The sequence below is a fragment of the Aquarana catesbeiana genome, linkage group LG04 (genome assembly GCF_042186555.1).
Source record: "Aquarana catesbeiana isolate 2022-GZ linkage group LG04, ASM4218655v1, whole genome shotgun sequence".
Classification (NCBI taxonomy): Eukaryota; Metazoa; Chordata; class Amphibia; order Anura; family Ranidae; genus Aquarana; species Aquarana catesbeiana.
The window spans coordinates 636,894,261-636,912,098 of NC_133327.1; the positions used below are offsets into that span (position 1 = coordinate 636,894,261).

Sequence of the window (17,838 nt, forward strand, 5' to 3'; positions counted from 1 at the left end):
AAGAAAACTGGCAATAAAAAAATCTAACCACTTCTAAATTTCATATTTAATTTTTTTTTCTTCCTCCTCACTACCTACCCCAATTCCCCTCATTCCTTGCTTTCACCTTTCCCCTCCTACCGTTTACTTCACCACTCCTCTCCAGTGGTGAATTTGACATAATCTAGTGTTATGCCCTGTACACACGATAGGATTTTCCGACAACAAAATCCATGTTTTTTTCCCGACTGATGTTGGCTCAAACTTGTCTTGCATACGCACGGTCACACAAATCTTGTCGGAAATTCCGAACGTCAAGAACGTGGTGGCGTACAACACATAAATTGAGCCAAGAAAAATGAAGTTCAATAGCCAGTGCGGCTCTTCTGCTTGATTCCGAGCATGCGTGGAACTTTGTGCGTCGGAATTGTCTACACACGATCGGAAATTAACAGCAACGGATTTTGTTGTCGGAAAATTTGAGATCCAGATCTCAAATTTTGTATGACGGAAATTCCGATGGAAAATGTCCGATGGAGCCTACACACGGTCGGAATTTCCAACAACAAGCTCCCATCGAACATTTTCCATCTGAAAATCCTATCGTGTGTACGGGGCATAAGTGACAAAACAGTTCCTAAAGTGATTCTAAGGCCTAAACATTTTTTACCTTAATTTATTCCTTGCATTAAGATAAATAATTATTTGGCATCAGCATTTTTTTTAATTTTGGTCTTTTTTTGTTTATTTAGCAAAAAATTTTAAAAACCAGTAGTGATTAGATATCCCCAAAAGAAAGCTCTATTTGTGTGAAAAAAATGATAAAGATTTCATATGGGTACAGTGTTGCAGGACCACAAAACTGTTATTCAAAGTGCGACAGCACTGAAAACTGAAAATTGGCCTGGGCAGGAAGGGGGTGAAAGTGCCCAGTATTGAAGTAGTTAATAAACATTCCAGCTGGCAGTGGGTGATTTATCATTAATAAGGATAGCCTCACCAGTGCCCATTAATGCAGCCTCACCAGTGTTTATTAATGCAGCCTGATCAGTGGCCATCAGTGCAGCCTCATAAGTGCCCATCAATGTTAGTCCCCCCCAGTACCTGTCTGCACAGCTTCTTCTACCTAGGTCCTGGGTGCAGTGCTTGTCCTGCAGGTGGTTCCTCTGGAGCTGGGAGCCCAGAACCAGCTATGCACTGCTGGTACATCTGGTCCTCTCCCTTCCTCCTGGGCACCACAGAGCTGGGTAACTAGGGCTGGAGGAAACTGGGGGGGGGGGGCGCGAGGTGAGCGGGCGGGGACTCCCAAATCCTGTCCACCAATCAGCTAATCTCCCAACTGCCGCTGTGTAACTGTTTAGAAAAAAAACTCCTGGTCTCCCCTGTGTTCGGTGGGAGCCGGGAGACAGAAAGCGGACTATTTCATCACTTTCGGCTTTAGGCGGATTGATTTGCAGCAGAGTTCCAGGCCGGCTTCAGTGTACTGATATAGCACAGGCCGGCCTTCAACTGTGTAGTGTGCTGCTACAGAATAATCTGCCCAAAGCCGAAAGCGATGAAATAGTCAGCTTTCTGTCCCCCGGCCCCCACTGAACACAGGGGGCCCGGAGAAGTTTTTTTTCTAAACTGCACCGCGGGAGATTCAAATGTTGGTGGACAGGGTTTGGGAGTCCCCACCCACTCTACCTCCGCTGTCACTTAAACTGGACCACTGAGCCATCGGCCCACCGGGAAACTCCCGGTAGTCCTGATGGCCAGTACATGCCTGATGGGATGCCTGAAATCTAACTTGTGTCTTAGTGTAGACTTCTGGGAAAATCAGTGAGCCAATCACACAAGCAGGAAATTATGTTTCTGGGGGCATATTGTAAATTATATATATCATATATCATATATATATCATATATCATATCATATATCATATCATATATTATGTATATTACAGAGCTGCAGATTGAAAAGGAAAGGTAATTTTTAATATTCAATTACAATATGACTTGTGTTGCACTTGTATACGCTAAATTATTTATGCTTTATTTGCAATTTTTTTCCCCCACGAAAGTGGAGTTACCCTTTAAGTGTAAATCAGGCAAATTACTTATTATGGGTATTGTCAGTGTTTCCATATTGTGTTTATACTGTTTAAATATCGGTTGTCTTTTTTTTAATAGGAATTCTGTCATTTTTCTGGTTGCCAGTAAAAAAAAAAGAAGTGCTTTGTCAGTAAATTTTCCATGTTTTGTCAGTAAAAAAATGCTACAGAAGGTAGGCAATACTGGGTTCCAGCCACTAGAATGACGAGCGGTAGATCAGGCTATGAGGGACTGATTACAGTACAGTATATAGGGGTTTCAGGGGAATGGAGACTGTATGGGAAACAAGATTTCCAGGGACAAGTATTATGCCCTGTACACACGGTCGGATTTTCCGACGGAAAAAGTGCGATCAGATTGTGTTGTCGAAAATTCCGATCGTGTGTGGGCTCCATCGGACTTTTTCCGTTGGAATTTCCGACACACGAAGTTTGAGAGCAGGATATAAAATTTTCCGACAACAAAATCCGATCGTTTAAATTCCGATCGTGTGTACACAAATCCGACGCACAAATGCTCAGAATAAATTAGGAGACGAAAGCTATTGGCTACTGCCCCGTTTATAGTCCTGACGTACGAGTTTTACGTCACCGCGTTCAGAACGATCAGATTTTCCGACAACTTTGTGCGACCGTGTGTATGCAAGACAAGTTTGGCACAAAATCCGTCGGAAAAAATCTGACGGATTTTGTGGTTGGAATGTCCGATCAATGTCCGATCGTGTGTACAGGGCATTAGAGTGCACAGCAGAACTTCCAAGGTAAGGGTATTACTCAGCATGCAGGATTTCTAGGGATAGGTGAGCAGAGTGCACATCAGAACTTCCAGGGGGAAGGAGTCACAAAGTACAGGTTCAGCGAGGCATGGGTAAACGTTGGTTGGACAAGGATGGCCAAGGATCGGTGCACAGCTTTAAATAGAGTAACTGATTGCCAGAGTGGATGAAGACTGGTCTTATAACACACATGAGGTGGAAATATGTGGTGCCTAAGGCTGCCAGAACAGTTCAAGAGTCAGGTGAGAACAGACCATCAGACATTACGATGATCACAGGTAATAGTTAAGCTACTTAACCATAGCAAGGGAGGAGCAGTCTTTAAGACTACAAGGAAACAGCTGATCTGTGACAGTAACACAGAGTGCAGGGATCAGGAGAGGTTATCGCACAGAGTGCAGGGGTTTGGATTATCGCCCTTCTCTGTCCTCTCTCTATTCCCCATCCTCTCCCCCCTCCTTTCTCTCCCCCCCCCCCCACCTGTCAGCTCTGTGTCATGCCCCCTCCCCTCCTGCTGCTGAAATAACTATTACTGTGTTATATAATTCTCTCTGTTTCCTAAGCCTGTGTGCCTCTATCTCTGTTGTATAAAAAAAATGCTGTATATACCTGTATTCAGTGCACTGCTTGGCAATCACGTGACCGGCCGGCTCTCTCCTCCCAAGTGATGTCAGTGGGAATTTTTCGGCCCCTCGTGCTCTAGCTGTCAGATGGGGAGAGGAGAGAGCCGGCCGGTCATGTGATCGCCGAGCAGCACACTGAATACAGGTATATACTGCATTTTTTTTATACAACACAGAGACAGAGGCACACAGGCTTAGGAAACAAAGAGAATTATACAAAGTCATGCAAGTGGCTTAACAACCACTTTAAAGAAACGTATTTTATTTTTTTAATGTTTTTTTTTTATTTCGCTTTTAAAAGAGAAGTATGGTTTTTTTTTTTTTTTTGCAAAATCATACTTACCTAGGTGGATGCAACATCGGTCCGATGCTGCACCTGTCCCCTGTCGTCTCTGCACTGAGAAACGATCAATTGAACGCCGCTGATCGCTCGGTTCTGACAGCTCCCTGAGCAGAGAGCTGCACACTGTCAATCAACAGCTCTCTGCTCTGCCCCCCCCTCGTTCACTGGAGAGCTGGGCTGTAGAGGTGGAGGGGGCAGAGCGGCCGGCTCAGTCTCTCAGCGGCTTGCTGAGAGGCTGAGCCGGGTGTCAGTCCAGGGTCCTGGCGGATCCCGACTTCCTGGATTGACTTCTGTGACGTCAGCAGAGAGTGGATTCAGCCCTCTCTCTGCTGAAAATGGGTCACAAGAGTGCAAAACGAATTGCACTCCTGTGATTTATATTAGAAGTACAGCCAAACAAGCTTTGGCTATACTTCACCTTTAAGGCTAAATGAGGGATCTGGGGTCTTTTTGACTCCATGGGGGAGATTTACTAATACTGTTCCACTCAGAATCTGGTGCAGCCGTGCATGGCAGCCAATCAGCTTCTAACTTCAGCTTGTTCAATGTAAGCTTTGACCATAAAACCTAGAAGCTGATTGGTTGCTATACACAGCTGCCCCAGATTCTGTGTGCACCTGTTTTAGTAAATTTCCCCCCCAGATCTCTCAATAAAGATGACCTATCATGCTTATTTCTATTACAAGGGATGTTTACATTCCTTATAATAGGAATAAAAGTGATAAAAATATAAATTGTACATTGTAAAAATAAAAAATAAAAATAAAATTAAATAGGAAAAAACAAGATTTAAAGCGCCCCATCCCTCCGTACTTGCGTGCAGAAGCGAACATATACCTAAGCCGCTCCCGCATATGTAAACAGTGTTCAAACCACACATGTGAGGTATCTTTGCGATTGTTAGAGCGAGAGCAACAATTCTAGTGCAGGACCTAATCTGTAACTTGAAACATGTAACCTGTAAAAAATGTTTAAAGCGTCGCCTATGGTGATTTTTAAGTACTGTATTTTGTCGCCATTCCACGAGCCTGCGCAATTTTAAAGCATAACATGTTAGGTATCTATTTACTTGGCATAACATCATTTTTCACATTATGCAAAAAAATTGGGTTAATTTTTATGCCGCGTACACACAAGCAGAATTTCCGACAGAAAGAGTCCGATGGGAGCTTTTCATCGTATATTCCGACCGAGTGTATGCCCCATCGGACGTTTTCTGTCGAAAATTCAGACGGACTTAGATAGAGAACATGTTCTATATTTTTCCGACGGAACAAATTACTATCGGAAAAAACGCTTGTCTGTATGCTGTTCCGATGCACCAAAAATGACGCATGCAAGTACGAGATGGAAGCTATTGGCTACTGGCTATTGAACTTCCGTTTTCTAGTCCCGTCGTACGTGTTGTACATCACCGCGTTCTGGACGGTCAGAATTTGGTGTGACCGTGTATATGCAAGACAGCTTGAGCGGAATTCCATCGGAACTCCATCGTAAAAACCTTCAGAGTTTATTCCAACGGCAAAACCGGTCATGTGTACAGGGCATTAGTGTTTTTGTTTTTTTGTTTTTATTTTTTCATTAAAGTGTATTTTTTTAAAAATATATTTTTGAAAGACCGTTCGCAAATACAGTGTGATATCAAATATTGTAAAGACCGTCATTTTATTCTCTAGGGTCTCCGCTAAAAAAATACATATAATGTTTAGGGGTTCTAAGTAATTTTCTACCAACTTGTAAGCAACAAATGTCAAAAAAAGGCTGGGTCAGCAAGTGGTTAAAGGATTTGTAAAGGCAGAAGGTTTTTTTACCTTAAGGCATTCTATGCCTTAAAGTGGGGTTCCACCAAAAAAAAAAAATCTACATGAAAAATTAAAAAAAAAAATACAAAAAAAATTTGGATATTTTTTTTTTTTTTTTTTACTTACCTCTAAATGCCTGTTGCTAGGTGATCCCTCGTAGTCTGCCTCTTCCAGTGCCTGGGCTGGTGACATCACTTCCCCCTCGGCCTCGGCACAGGAAGGGCTCAGCTCTGCTCCCTCCCTCCTGTCAATCATCTGGGACCCATTACAGGTCCCAGGTGATTGAGCGGCCAATCACGGCGCACGGCGCCGCTCGCGCATGCGCAGTGGGTGCCAGGCTGTGAAGCCACAGCCCGGCGCCCACAGTTGCAATGCCGGCGCCACTGAACGGAGGGGGAGACAAGCAGGGCTTCGATCCCCAGCATCGCTGGACCCTGAGACAGGTAAGTGTCCAATTAAAAGTCAGCAGCTGCAGTATTTGTAGCTGCTGACTTTTTTTTTTTTTTTTTTTTTTTTACTGGACCTCAAGTGGAACTCCTCTTTAAGATAAAAAGCCTTCTGTGTGCCGCAGCCCCCTCAGCCCCCCTAACTGAGGTCCCTCTCTGTCCAGGGATGTCCACGAGTGTCTCAGCTGTCCGAGATTCTCCCTCCCTGATTGGCTCAGCCACAGCAGCTGCACCACTGGCTGCTGCTGCTGTCAATCAAAGTCAGCTAGCCAATCAGGAGAGAGAAGGCGGGGCCAGGTTGAGGCTCCGTGTCTGAATGGACTGTGACTCAGCTCGGGTGCCCCCATAGCAAGCTGCTTGTCATGGGGGCACTGAACAGGAGGGAGGGGCCAGGAGCACTGAAGAGGGACCCGAGAAGAGGAGGATCTGGGCTGCTCTGTGCAAAACCACTGCACAGAGCAGGTAAGTATAACATGTTTGTTATTTTTATAGGAAAAAAATTTAGACTTTACAATCACTTTAAGCTCTTTTACAGGTTGTTAAGAATGTGTACCTACTTTAATGCCCATAGTTTGATCATAGGTACGCCTAAAGGCTCAGAACCAAACAATGATCCTAAAATGGGTAACAATGAAGATGAAAACTTTGAGTTTGAATTAAAAACAAATTCAGATTATAGCACCACTTCTGAGAACAACTTATCTGTTTTGCAGCTTTCTAAACAACCACATCTATATACCGTAAATTGTATTATGCCCATAATGCTTATAACTAATCCTGGATTCTTTCATTGTATATAATTTAATTTAGTTGTATCCATTTATGTTGCTTCTCTTTGTTCTCCAGCAATAATAAGCATGGCGGTTTCCTACATTAATGGATCTCACACTGCACTTTTATGTTGATTAAAGCCTAGGGGGCATGCCGCTCTAAAAAGTTATTAAAATACAAAAATGTACAAAGGAAAAAAGCTATTCTTTCATGGTGATGAGTTCCATCAACTGAAAATCATGTGCAGGAGTGTGAGGTGGCTTATCTTCATTGTTCATCAAACTGGCAGTGTTCTTAAAGAGGTGTAAAAAGAGTTGATTAAAATATGGCAGACAAAATAGATTAATCTTAATGTGTCTATACATTTCATTGGGAGGAATTACCATCATTTGTGTCATTGGGCCCCATTGTTGGTGTCATTGGGAGGAACTGCACCCTTCATTGGTGTTAGTGAATAAAATAGTGCCTGAAGGTCCGGATAAAAGCAAGCAAAGGGCTGTGTGCATGGGGCCTTGCACAGTTTTGCCAATGTTAAATGTGATAGTGGGTGCGGAGGAGAGGTAGGAAAAGTATAAGAGGCTGGTCAACCAACCCGAACCATGTTAGGTGTGAATGATGGCCTCAGCCAGCGCTGCTCTACTGACCACGGTCACTGATGCATTTCGCCCCGGCCACTGGGGCTTATGCAGGCCATACATGGGTCGAATTTCGAAAGAATTTTCTTTCGAAAATCTTCTCTACGAATTTTCATTTGTATTTCGCACCATCAGTGGGCTGCAGCAACAGCCGATTTTCGTGCGGCCATCGAATTTGAGTAATCGGACATGTTGGAAATTTTTTGAAAAACGAACGATTTTCTAATCAATGATGGGAGAATCCTGCGAGAAATGTAATCAAAACAGAAATGCTGATGTGCAAGAGAAGAAAACTCCCGGAAAGAAAAGAGGATTCCCAGCCACGAAAATTCTTTTCTGTAGCAACATGAGGTGAAATTGAAGGCTTGGTTGGACGAATTTCGAAATCAATGGTGGCACCATCTGATCACAAAACGCACAAATTTTCTGATTTTCAAAAGAAAATTCTTTCGAAATTCGACCATGTTAGAGGTGGGAGACAAGAGCAGGATGGGGGAACTTATGAATCAGCCATGAAAACAAGTGAGCAAACATGTGTGGCTTGTTAATATGAAGATGGAGAAAATCATGAGGTGGAAAAAAGAAAAAAAAACAAAAGGAATTGAAAGATAAAATAAGCATTGTCCAAGTGAGGAAATATTAAAGTGAAGATAAAAAAAAAAAAAAAATAATTTTAAAAACTATTTAATCTTTATTTTCATATTTCCTCACATGGACAATGCTTATTTTATTCCATTTGATCATTTAATTTTTATGCTCTTTTTATTTTTTCCACCTCATGATTTTCCCCATCATCACATTAAAGTGGGAGTAAACTCCCATGCATGACTTTTACCAATAGGTAAGGCTATAATAAGGCCTACCTACCTACCTATGGAAATATCTCCTAAATGTGCACCGATATTTACTGTATATGCAGCCAGTGACGTCACCGGCTCATGCGCTCTGAGGGAACGGCCACCCGGGCCAGGGCCATTCCTTCAGAGTCCTGTGCCATAAACAGCAGCTACCACGTGCATGCGTGGGCGTGACACCATCGTGGCTCTGGGCACTCACACAGCCGGAGTCCGCAAACCCGGAAGGAAGACCGGGTGAAGATGGAAGCTCCTTCAACAGTGACAGCACGTTCTAAGCTTTGTTCTAAGGTAAGTTATACATAATGTGCTAGTATTATAACTTTGCCTTGCAGGTCCCGCTCTTGTCTCCCACCTCTATGACTAAGCCCCCCAGTGGGCGGGGCAAAACACGTAAGGGGCGTGGTCAGTGGAGCAGCGCTGGCTGAGGCCGTCATTCACACCTAATGTGGATTGGGTTAGTTGACCGGCATCTTATACCTTTCCAAAGGCCCATACACATGATTTGACTTTTTGACAACAAACATGCAAATTAGCTGTTTTAACCACTTCAGCCCTGGAAGAATTTACCCCCTTCCTGACCAGTGCGTTTTTTGCAATTCGGCACTGCGTCGCTTTAACTGACAATTGCGCGGTCATGCGAAGTTGCACCCAAACAAAATTGACGTCCTTTTTTTGCCACAAATAGAGCTTTCTTTTGGTGGTATTTGATCACCTCTGCGGTTTTTATTTTTTGCGCTATAAACAAAAAAATAGGGACAATTTTATTTTTTACTTTTTGCTATAATAAATATCCCCATAAAATAATTTTAAAAACATTTTTTTTCCTCAGTTTAGGCTGATACGTATTCTTCAACATATTTTTGGTAAAAAAAAAATCGCAATAAGCGTTTATTGATTGGTTTGCGCAAAAGTTATAGCATTTACAAAATAGGGGATAGTTTTATGGCATTTTTATTAATAATTTTTTTTTTACTAGTAATAGCGGCGATCAGCGATTTTTATTGTGACTGCGACATTATGGCGGACACATCGGACATTTTTTACAAATTTTTGGGACCACTGTCATTTATACAGCAATCAGTGCTATAAAAATGCACTGATTCCTGTGTAAATGACACCGGCAGTGAAGGGGTTAACCACTAGGGGGCGGGGAGGGGTTAAGTCAGTACTAGGGAGTGATTCTAACTGTAGGGGGGGATGGGCTAGCTGTGACACGTCACTGATCTCTTCTCCCGATGACAGGGAGCAGAGATCAGTGACACTGTCACTAGGCAGAACGGGGAGATGCTGTTTGCATCAGCATCTCCCCGTTCATCCTCTCCGTGAGGCGATCGCGGGTATCCCCGCGGCGATCGAGTCCGCAGGACCCGCGACCCGACTCACTAAGATCCCGGCCGGCGTGTCGCCGCCGGCGTGCGCGCAATGGCACGGCGGAAAATTCAATGGGACTTACCTGTACGCCCATTTGCCCAGCCGTACCATTCTGCCGATGTATATCGGCGTGCGCCGGTCGGGAAGTGGTTAAGGCAACATCCGACCTTGTGTACGCTCCCCGTTCATCCTCTCCGTGAGGCGATCGCGGGTATCCCCGCGGCGATCGAGTCCGCAGGACCCGCGACCCGACTCACTAAGATCCCGGCCAGCGTGTCGCCGCCGGCGTGCGCGCAATGGCACGGCGGAAAATTCAATGGGACTTACCCGTACGCCCATTTGCCCAGCCGTGCCATTCTGCCGATGTACATCGGCGTGCGCCGGTCGGGAAGTGGTTAAGACAACATCCGACCTTGTGTGCGCTCCATCGGACAAACTTTTTTGGTTTTCATCGGACAAATGTTGGCTGTGCGAACAGACAAACTTGGCGGCAACAAAAGTCCGATGGCAAGTCCGATCGTGTGTACACAAAACCATCAGACTTTAGTACAAAGTACCAACACGCATGCTCAGAACCAATGCAAAAGATCAGACAACAATACAGAAGTTGACCAAAGGGTGGCACCGGAGAATTGAACGTCCTCTTTTGAATTGTTGTCAGTACGTTGAAACGTCACTATGTTCGTGTTTGTTACCTAAAAAGTCCTGCTGTGTGTATGCTTAACAAGTTCACATGCAACGCCCTTTGTACAGAAATCCACGGGAAAGTTTGTATAAAGTCCGATCATGTGTATGAGGCTTTACTGACACTTTGGATGTGTGAAAACAGACACCAGCACCCTCTTTTTTGAGCACCACACTATATTATACTCTTGCTTGGAGCAGCACTAAAAGTTTTGACAGGTCACAGTGTGGAGGAGAGGTACCCACACACGCTGTGATCCTAGGGGAGTGAAGCGGGTGCTTATGAATGTGTTACATATTACACTCTAAATATAGCTGTACCATGTTCCTAAAGGTGAACCTTTAAAGCTAAACTCTTGGCACGAAAAACTTTTAATAAAGGACATTAAAAAAATTAAAAACCATAAAGGATATAAATGCAGTTTGTGAGCAGCAGATGCCTTTGAAAACCCAGATATTAACATATAAAAGTAGCAGTGATGTCATCATTGGGCTGTACATAACCTGTGTAGAGAGCAGAGCTGTGGGAGGGATTCAGCAGGCACCACCCACTACAGACTGCCTACAGAAAACTACAGGAAGGGGCGGAGACGAGACCAGTCACCCTGCACAAGGAGAGAGAGCAGCAGTGACTGGTCTTTACAGGACACACAAAGGTAAAGATTCATGCTGAATTACTGCACAGATCTGGATTAAATACACAAAAGAAACCAAAAATCAACTATTAATAGACATGTCTCTTGTAGTTAGACAATACTTGTTTATAACGGAGTTCAGCTTTAACACTAGGAAGAATTTTTCAAAGGGGACACTTAATCCAGTGAGCAATGTTAAAGTCAGATTTCCCCTCACTTCCTGTTGTATTTCAGTGTTAGGAAGCGAGGTAACAAACCAACAATGGGGACACTGACAGCAATAAAAACCTGACGACATGTTTTCTAAGCCTTTCACAAACTATCCACAACTAGAAAAAAATTATTTGGTAGGAGTGAAACATCCACCCCCCTCACCCATTTCGTCCTTTAACAAACACGTCATCGTGTTTCTTGGATAGTATCCACTTCTTCAGGAGTAGCTCTGTGGATAGCATCCAAGAAACACATTGAGCTAGTTAAATGCCTATTGGAATCCTCCCCGCTGTACTATTGTATTCTGACAGCGGGGTGTCTCTACTGTCAGAATACACTGATCAGCACTGCGCTGAGCAAAGGGAAATTTTCCGACAGTCCTGTTTGACAGAAATTGATTGTTAGATCGACTTTTGTCAAGTGTGAACGGACATAGATGAAGGAAAATTTGTCAGGTCCCTGATGAACTGGCCAGATTTCGATCCATCTATGGCCAGCTTAAAGTGATTGTAAAGTCTAATTTTTTCCTATAAAAATAATAAACATGTTATACTTACCTGCTCTGTTGCAGTGGATTTGCATGGATACTCCTCTTCTCAGGTTCCTCTTCTGTAATCCTGGCCCCTCCCTCCTGTTCAGTGCCCCCACAGCTAGCAGCTTGCTATGGGGCAAACAAGGTGAGTTACAGCTCCCTGTGTCCATTAAGATACGGAGCACCGATCCCCCCCCTCCCCTGATTGGCTAGCTGACTTTGATTGACAGCAGAAGAAGCCAATGGCGCCGCTGCTGTGTCTCAGCCAATCAGGAAGGAGAATCTGGGATGACTAAGACACTCGTGGACATTGCTGGACAGAGAGGGACATCAGGGAAGTGTTGGGTGGCTGAGGGGGGCTGTTGCACACAGAAGGCTTTTTATCTTAATGCATAGAACGCATTAAGATAAAAAAACCTTCTGCCTTTACAATCCCTTTAAAGTGTTACAAAACCCACATCAGTAAAATCAGTGTGTATACACAGTAAACCATGCTTGTTTTACTGACTGTGGAACCTAAGGGGTTAATCCTCTGCATTGTGTAAAAAGGCTGTTTGATACTGTCTTCTCTGTTCCTCCCCTTCTTCCACTATCCCCAATCCATCTCCTGATAGAACAGAGCCTTTGAAGTCACTTTGCACATGCTCAGTTTGGTGTATATTGCTATAGAGTTTTTTTTTCCTTGGGAGGATGCATGTGATCAGCACAGGGACAGTCAGCACTTTCCTGACAGTGGGTCAGGGGTCCTGCAGCCTGGTAGGACAATCAGGGGAGAATGAAAACTCCTCCTACAAGCTTTATCCAGACACTTAAAGAAGTCACTCGCCTGCTATATACTGCTGATGAGAAAAGGTATTTAGCAGTTTATATTTACTAAAATAATTGCTTTTCCATGTTCTGTGTACTGTGGGAGACCAGATATAGTGAATGCAGGGTCCTGGGTTTAGTAACACTTTAAAGCGGAATTCCAGGCTGTTTTTGTTTATTAAAAGTCAGCAGCTACAAAAGGTTTAGCTGCTGACTTTTAATAAACAGACCCTTACCTGTTCCACGGTCCAGCGATGCGGCCACACAGAGCCTCGCTCCTCTCCCCCTCCTCTCCTCGGCGCCTCCATTGAAACTGTGGACACCCAGCCGTTACAGCTTGCGGCTTCACGGTCAGGTGCGCACTGCGCTCTTCCAGTGGACAGGCAATCTTCTGGGACATGTCACATGTCCCAGAAGATTGCCGAGAGGGAGGGGCCGCCTAGGGGGTGAGGAGGAGTCGCCTAGACGGCCCGTAGGCAGAAGCAGGAAGTGGGACAGGAAGTCCCACTCAAAACTAAGCACCCACTCCCCCCCCCCCCAAGAAAATTACATGCCAAGGGGGCGAGGAGTGCTTAAAGCTGAACTTCCACTTTTGGGTGGAACTCCGCTTTAAGTCATGGATCACAATCTCAGCAAAATCCTTGGTCAATCAGAGTTCCTGAGAGGAAGTGGAACACGACAGTCATATGTTTCAAAACTGTCATATTATATAGCACAGAACGTCAATAACTAAAAAGGTAAATTAAATAAAATATGGTTGTACATTTTATTTGCAATGATTTCCAATGTTTTGGGGTGTTTCCAAAGCTTTGTACATAGTACTGTATGTCAGCCTGGGGTATCCCTTTCATTTGAACAAGCAGAGATATTTTGGCAAAGAAGGAACATGGGCTAATTTTTCAGAAGCGATATGCACCATACTGCACAAAGTACTACTGAGTGGAACACAAGCCTTAGAATTTAAAGTGGTACTATGAACAAAATCAAAAATGACATGTATAGTATAAGGCAGTCTGTCAGTAGCATTACCACAGCAGTTTTTATTTTTACAAGTCTCCCCTAATTTTATTACCTGTCGATCAACGGCGGCTGCTCATGCAGGGAGCACGGGCGCCCCCCCCCCCCCCCCCATTCATGCGCCGGGTGCATGGATTTCAACTGTTTCTAATTGGCTTCTAAAAAGGGTGGGCTCAGGGTGCATGGGCACTGCACCCGGAGCCCACCCAGTTGTGTGACATTAGCAAATTATTATACACTAATGTCTTCCTGTCTCTCCTCCTGGCCAATCAGGATCCAATTGGCCGGGAGTCCTAAGACCCCATTGTCCAGATTCTAGGACTCCTGATTGCCCGGGAGGAGACCACCGGGACTTGGGCAGAGAGATGCAGGGATGAAGGTAAGTACGGGGCTGGTGGGGTCCTGACAGGAGAGGCAGCGAAGTGGCAATCGAGGGGGGTGGGTGGTGGAAGGTTGGCAGCGATGGATGGATGGGGGGGGGTGGCAGGTGGGTTTGGTGGTGGCTAGATGGCTAGCTGGTCGGATGGCTGTCATGGATGGCTGGGTGGGGGCCGCAGGCCGCCTCCCAAGAAATTTGAGCACCAGCAGCCACTGCTACTAAATACATGGCAAATAAGGTTTAATGTGGAGAAATGTAAGCTAATGCACTTGGGGACTAAAAACAAACGCAAGCTACTCACTAGGGGGAGAACCTCTGGGGAATCAAGGATTGAGAAAGATCTGGGGGTCCTAGTAGAAGACAGACTGAGCAATAGCATGCAATGTCAAGCCGGCAGAATATTAGCATGCATAAAAAAGGGGATATACTCCAGAGATAAAACTATAATCCTGCCACTTTATAAAACTCTGGTCCGGCCACATCTGGAGTATTTCGTCTAGTTCTGGTCACCGGTCCTCATAAGGGATGTGCTGGAGCTGGAGAGAGTCCAAAGAAGGGCAACAAAATTAATAAGGGGATTGGAGGACCTCAATTATGAGGAACAACTACAAGCACTAAATTTATTCTCACTGGAGAAGAGACGCTTGAGAGGGGATATGATAGCGTTTTATAAATACCTTAATGGTAATCCCAGCATAGGAAAAAAGCTATTCAGGGAGTGTAAGAGAACACAGGGCCACACGATGAGATTGGAGGAGAAGCGGTTTAACCTTAAGCTGCGCAGAGGGTTTTTCACTGTCATGGCGGTGAGGATGTGGAACGCTTTTCCACAATTGGTGGTGTCAGCGGGGAGCATTGATATTTTTAAAAGACTCTTGGTCGTGCATCTTAAAGAACACAATATACAGGAATATGCACAAAACAAAGAGTTCCCCTGGGTGGACTTTTCCGGCACTTGCAAAGGCAAAAAATAATAAGGTATATGAAAACAGAGGGTGTTTGTACATAATAAAAAACATATAATTTTATTCGTATTGAACAGTACAATTAATAAAAACAAGCAATAGATATCTAGGGTAACATAGTAAAACTACATAGTAACCATGATATGCAACACAAGATAAGTTGTGATGAAAAGCTCTTCTCAAGCCCGACGCGTTTCGGGGTACTTGATGTCTGTACAGTCCTTCTTCAGGGACATAGTTGAGAGAGAAGGATTCATCTGGGCTGATTGAAAAAGGAATGAGAGGGAGGAGGGTCAAGTGATTGGTAATGCTTTCAATAGTATTCGATGGGGGTTGGGATGATCAATTGATCACCTACCTGAAGATATACGAATGTTTGCTTGTGAGAATTTCTAAAAGCAAAGAAAGCCACGGAGGGAGGGCAAGGTATGGCAATAAGCAGTAGTATTGTAGCTAATGTAAATATTGGTATTTAGACGGTGAAAGATGCAGGTTGGTAGGCTGCAGTCACCATGGAGAAGTGTGACAGTACTCCCGTCCCGCCCGACCCGGGCGCGCGCAAGCCAGAGCGGGGGTCAATATAGCACGTCTCTGTTTACGCCTTCTACAACACAGCTGTGCCTCATTCTGACGCCAGCTGATTGGAACCTTCACACTACTTAAACCAGCCTTATTCATCCCTTACCAAGGCGCTACATACGCTGGACGCTTGGTTGTGAGGCTGTCGGCATGCACTTTTGTTGCCATCTAAGGTATGATTTTTTAGTTACTGTTCCCTACTTTTTCTTACCCCAGCACTTAAGTCTCAGGTATATTTATTACTCTCCCGCTCAGCTGTACAGTTACACCCGACTACTCCTGGGCCTGCTCTTACTCTGGTCCCTGCAGGCTATTAAGAGCATATTACATGGGCTTTGCATTAATACATTTGTCTGTTTCATACCTCATTTACCTTGGTATTTAACTATATCATTCCAGCTGCTACCTAAATATTTATTATGGAATTTTCCAACATCCATGTATATCTTATTTACTCTGTGGCATGTATTTGTATATTTACTTTTACTCTATATTACGTTGAACCCTTAAGTAAACCTCTATATATATATATATATATATATATATACATATGTACTTTGCCACTTAAATACATTATGAGCTGGTCCTTTTTGTTACCCCCTATTTGATGCATTTTTACCTGCATATATATCATCCCCTACACTCTCCCCATTACCAACCTCACTCTTACTTATTTATCTATTTACACATTCACCTTCATCCTACCTACAATGGACCCCCTCTTAAGGTCCTTTCTATATTTTCTTATTTGTTTTAGAGACGCCTTCCTGTGACCTCAGCACGCCGCTCTGGCTTGCGCGCGCCCGGGTCGGGCGGGACGGGAGTACTGTCACACTTCTCCATGGTGACTGCAGCCTACCAACCTGCATCTTTCACCGTCTAAATACCAATATTTACATTAGCTACAATACTACTGCTTATTGCCATACCTTGCCCTCCCTCCGTGGCTTTCTTTGCTTTTAGAAATTCTCACAAGCAAACATTCGTATATCTTCAGGTAGGTGATCAATTGATCATCCCAACCCTCATCGAATACTATTGAAAGCATTACCAATCACTTGACCCTCCTCCCTCTCATTCTTTTTCAATCAGCCCAGATGAATCCTTCTCTCTCAACTATGCCCCTGAAGAAGGACTGTACAGACATTAAGTACCCCGAAACGCATCGGGCTTGAGAAGAGCTTTTCATCACAACTTATCTTGTGTTGCATATCATGGTTACTATGTAGTTTTACTATGTTACCCTAGATATCTATTGCTTGTTTTTATTAATTGTACTGTTCAATACGAATAAAATTATATGTTTTTTATTATGTACAAACACCCTCTGTTTTCATATACCTTATTATTTTTTGCCTTTGCAAGTGCCGGAAAAGTCCACCCAGGGGAACTCTTTGTTTTGTGTCTATAGATTATTGGACGTGGCACGGCTCCTTTCCCTAAACTAGTTGGTCACCCCTTTTTCTGTTAATATACAGGAATATGGGAAATAATTATCGACATTGACATACATACACCTACACAGGTTGAACTGGAAGGACTCTTGTCTTTATTCAACCTTACCGACTATGTAACTATGTAACTACGGTGCCTTGAAGAAGTATTGATACCCTTGAAATTTTACACATTTTGTCATGTTACAACCAAAAACGTAAATGTATTTTATTGGGATTTTATGTGAGATACCAACACAAAGTGGCACATAATTGTGAAATGGCAGGAAAATGATAAATGGTTTTCCAAATTTTTTACAAATAAATAACTGAAAAATGTGGCGTGCATTTGTATTCAGCCCCCCTGTGTCAATACTTTCTAGAACCCCCTTTCACTGCAATTCCATCTGCAAGTCTTTTTGGGGATGTCTCTACCAGCTTTGCACATCTAGAGAGTGACATTTTTGCCCATCCTCTTTGCAAAATAGCTCAAGCTCTGTCAGATTGGATGGAGAGCAACTGTGAACAGCAATTTTCAAGTCTTGCCACAGATTCTCAATTGGATTTAGATCTGGACTTTGACTGGGCCATTCTAACACATGAATATGCTTTGATCGAAACCATTCCATTGTAGCTCTGGCTGTATGCTTAGAGTCGTTGTCCTGCTGGAAGGTGAACCTCTACCCCAGTCTCACGTCTTTTGCAGACTCTAACAGGTTTTCTTCTAAGATTGCCCTGTATTTGGGTCCATCCATCTTCCCATCAACTCTGACCAGCTTCCCTGTCCCTGCTGAATAAAAGCATCACCACAACATGATGCTTCCACCACTATGTATCACGATGAGCTGTGGATCTCTGCAGCTCCTCCAGAGTTACCAGCCTCTTGGCTGCTTCTCAGA

At 43.9% G+C, this 17,838-nt stretch overlaps 1 protein-coding gene across 2 annotated transcripts in view; it reads left to right on the plus strand.

The window, feature by feature from the left end:
• LOC141140867 (spermatogenesis-associated protein 7 homolog) overlaps positions 1-17,838 on the plus strand; it is a 381,599-nt gene that overhangs the window by 262,980 nt on the left and 100,781 nt on the right. The gene's annotated exons all lie outside the window — the stretch shown is intronic.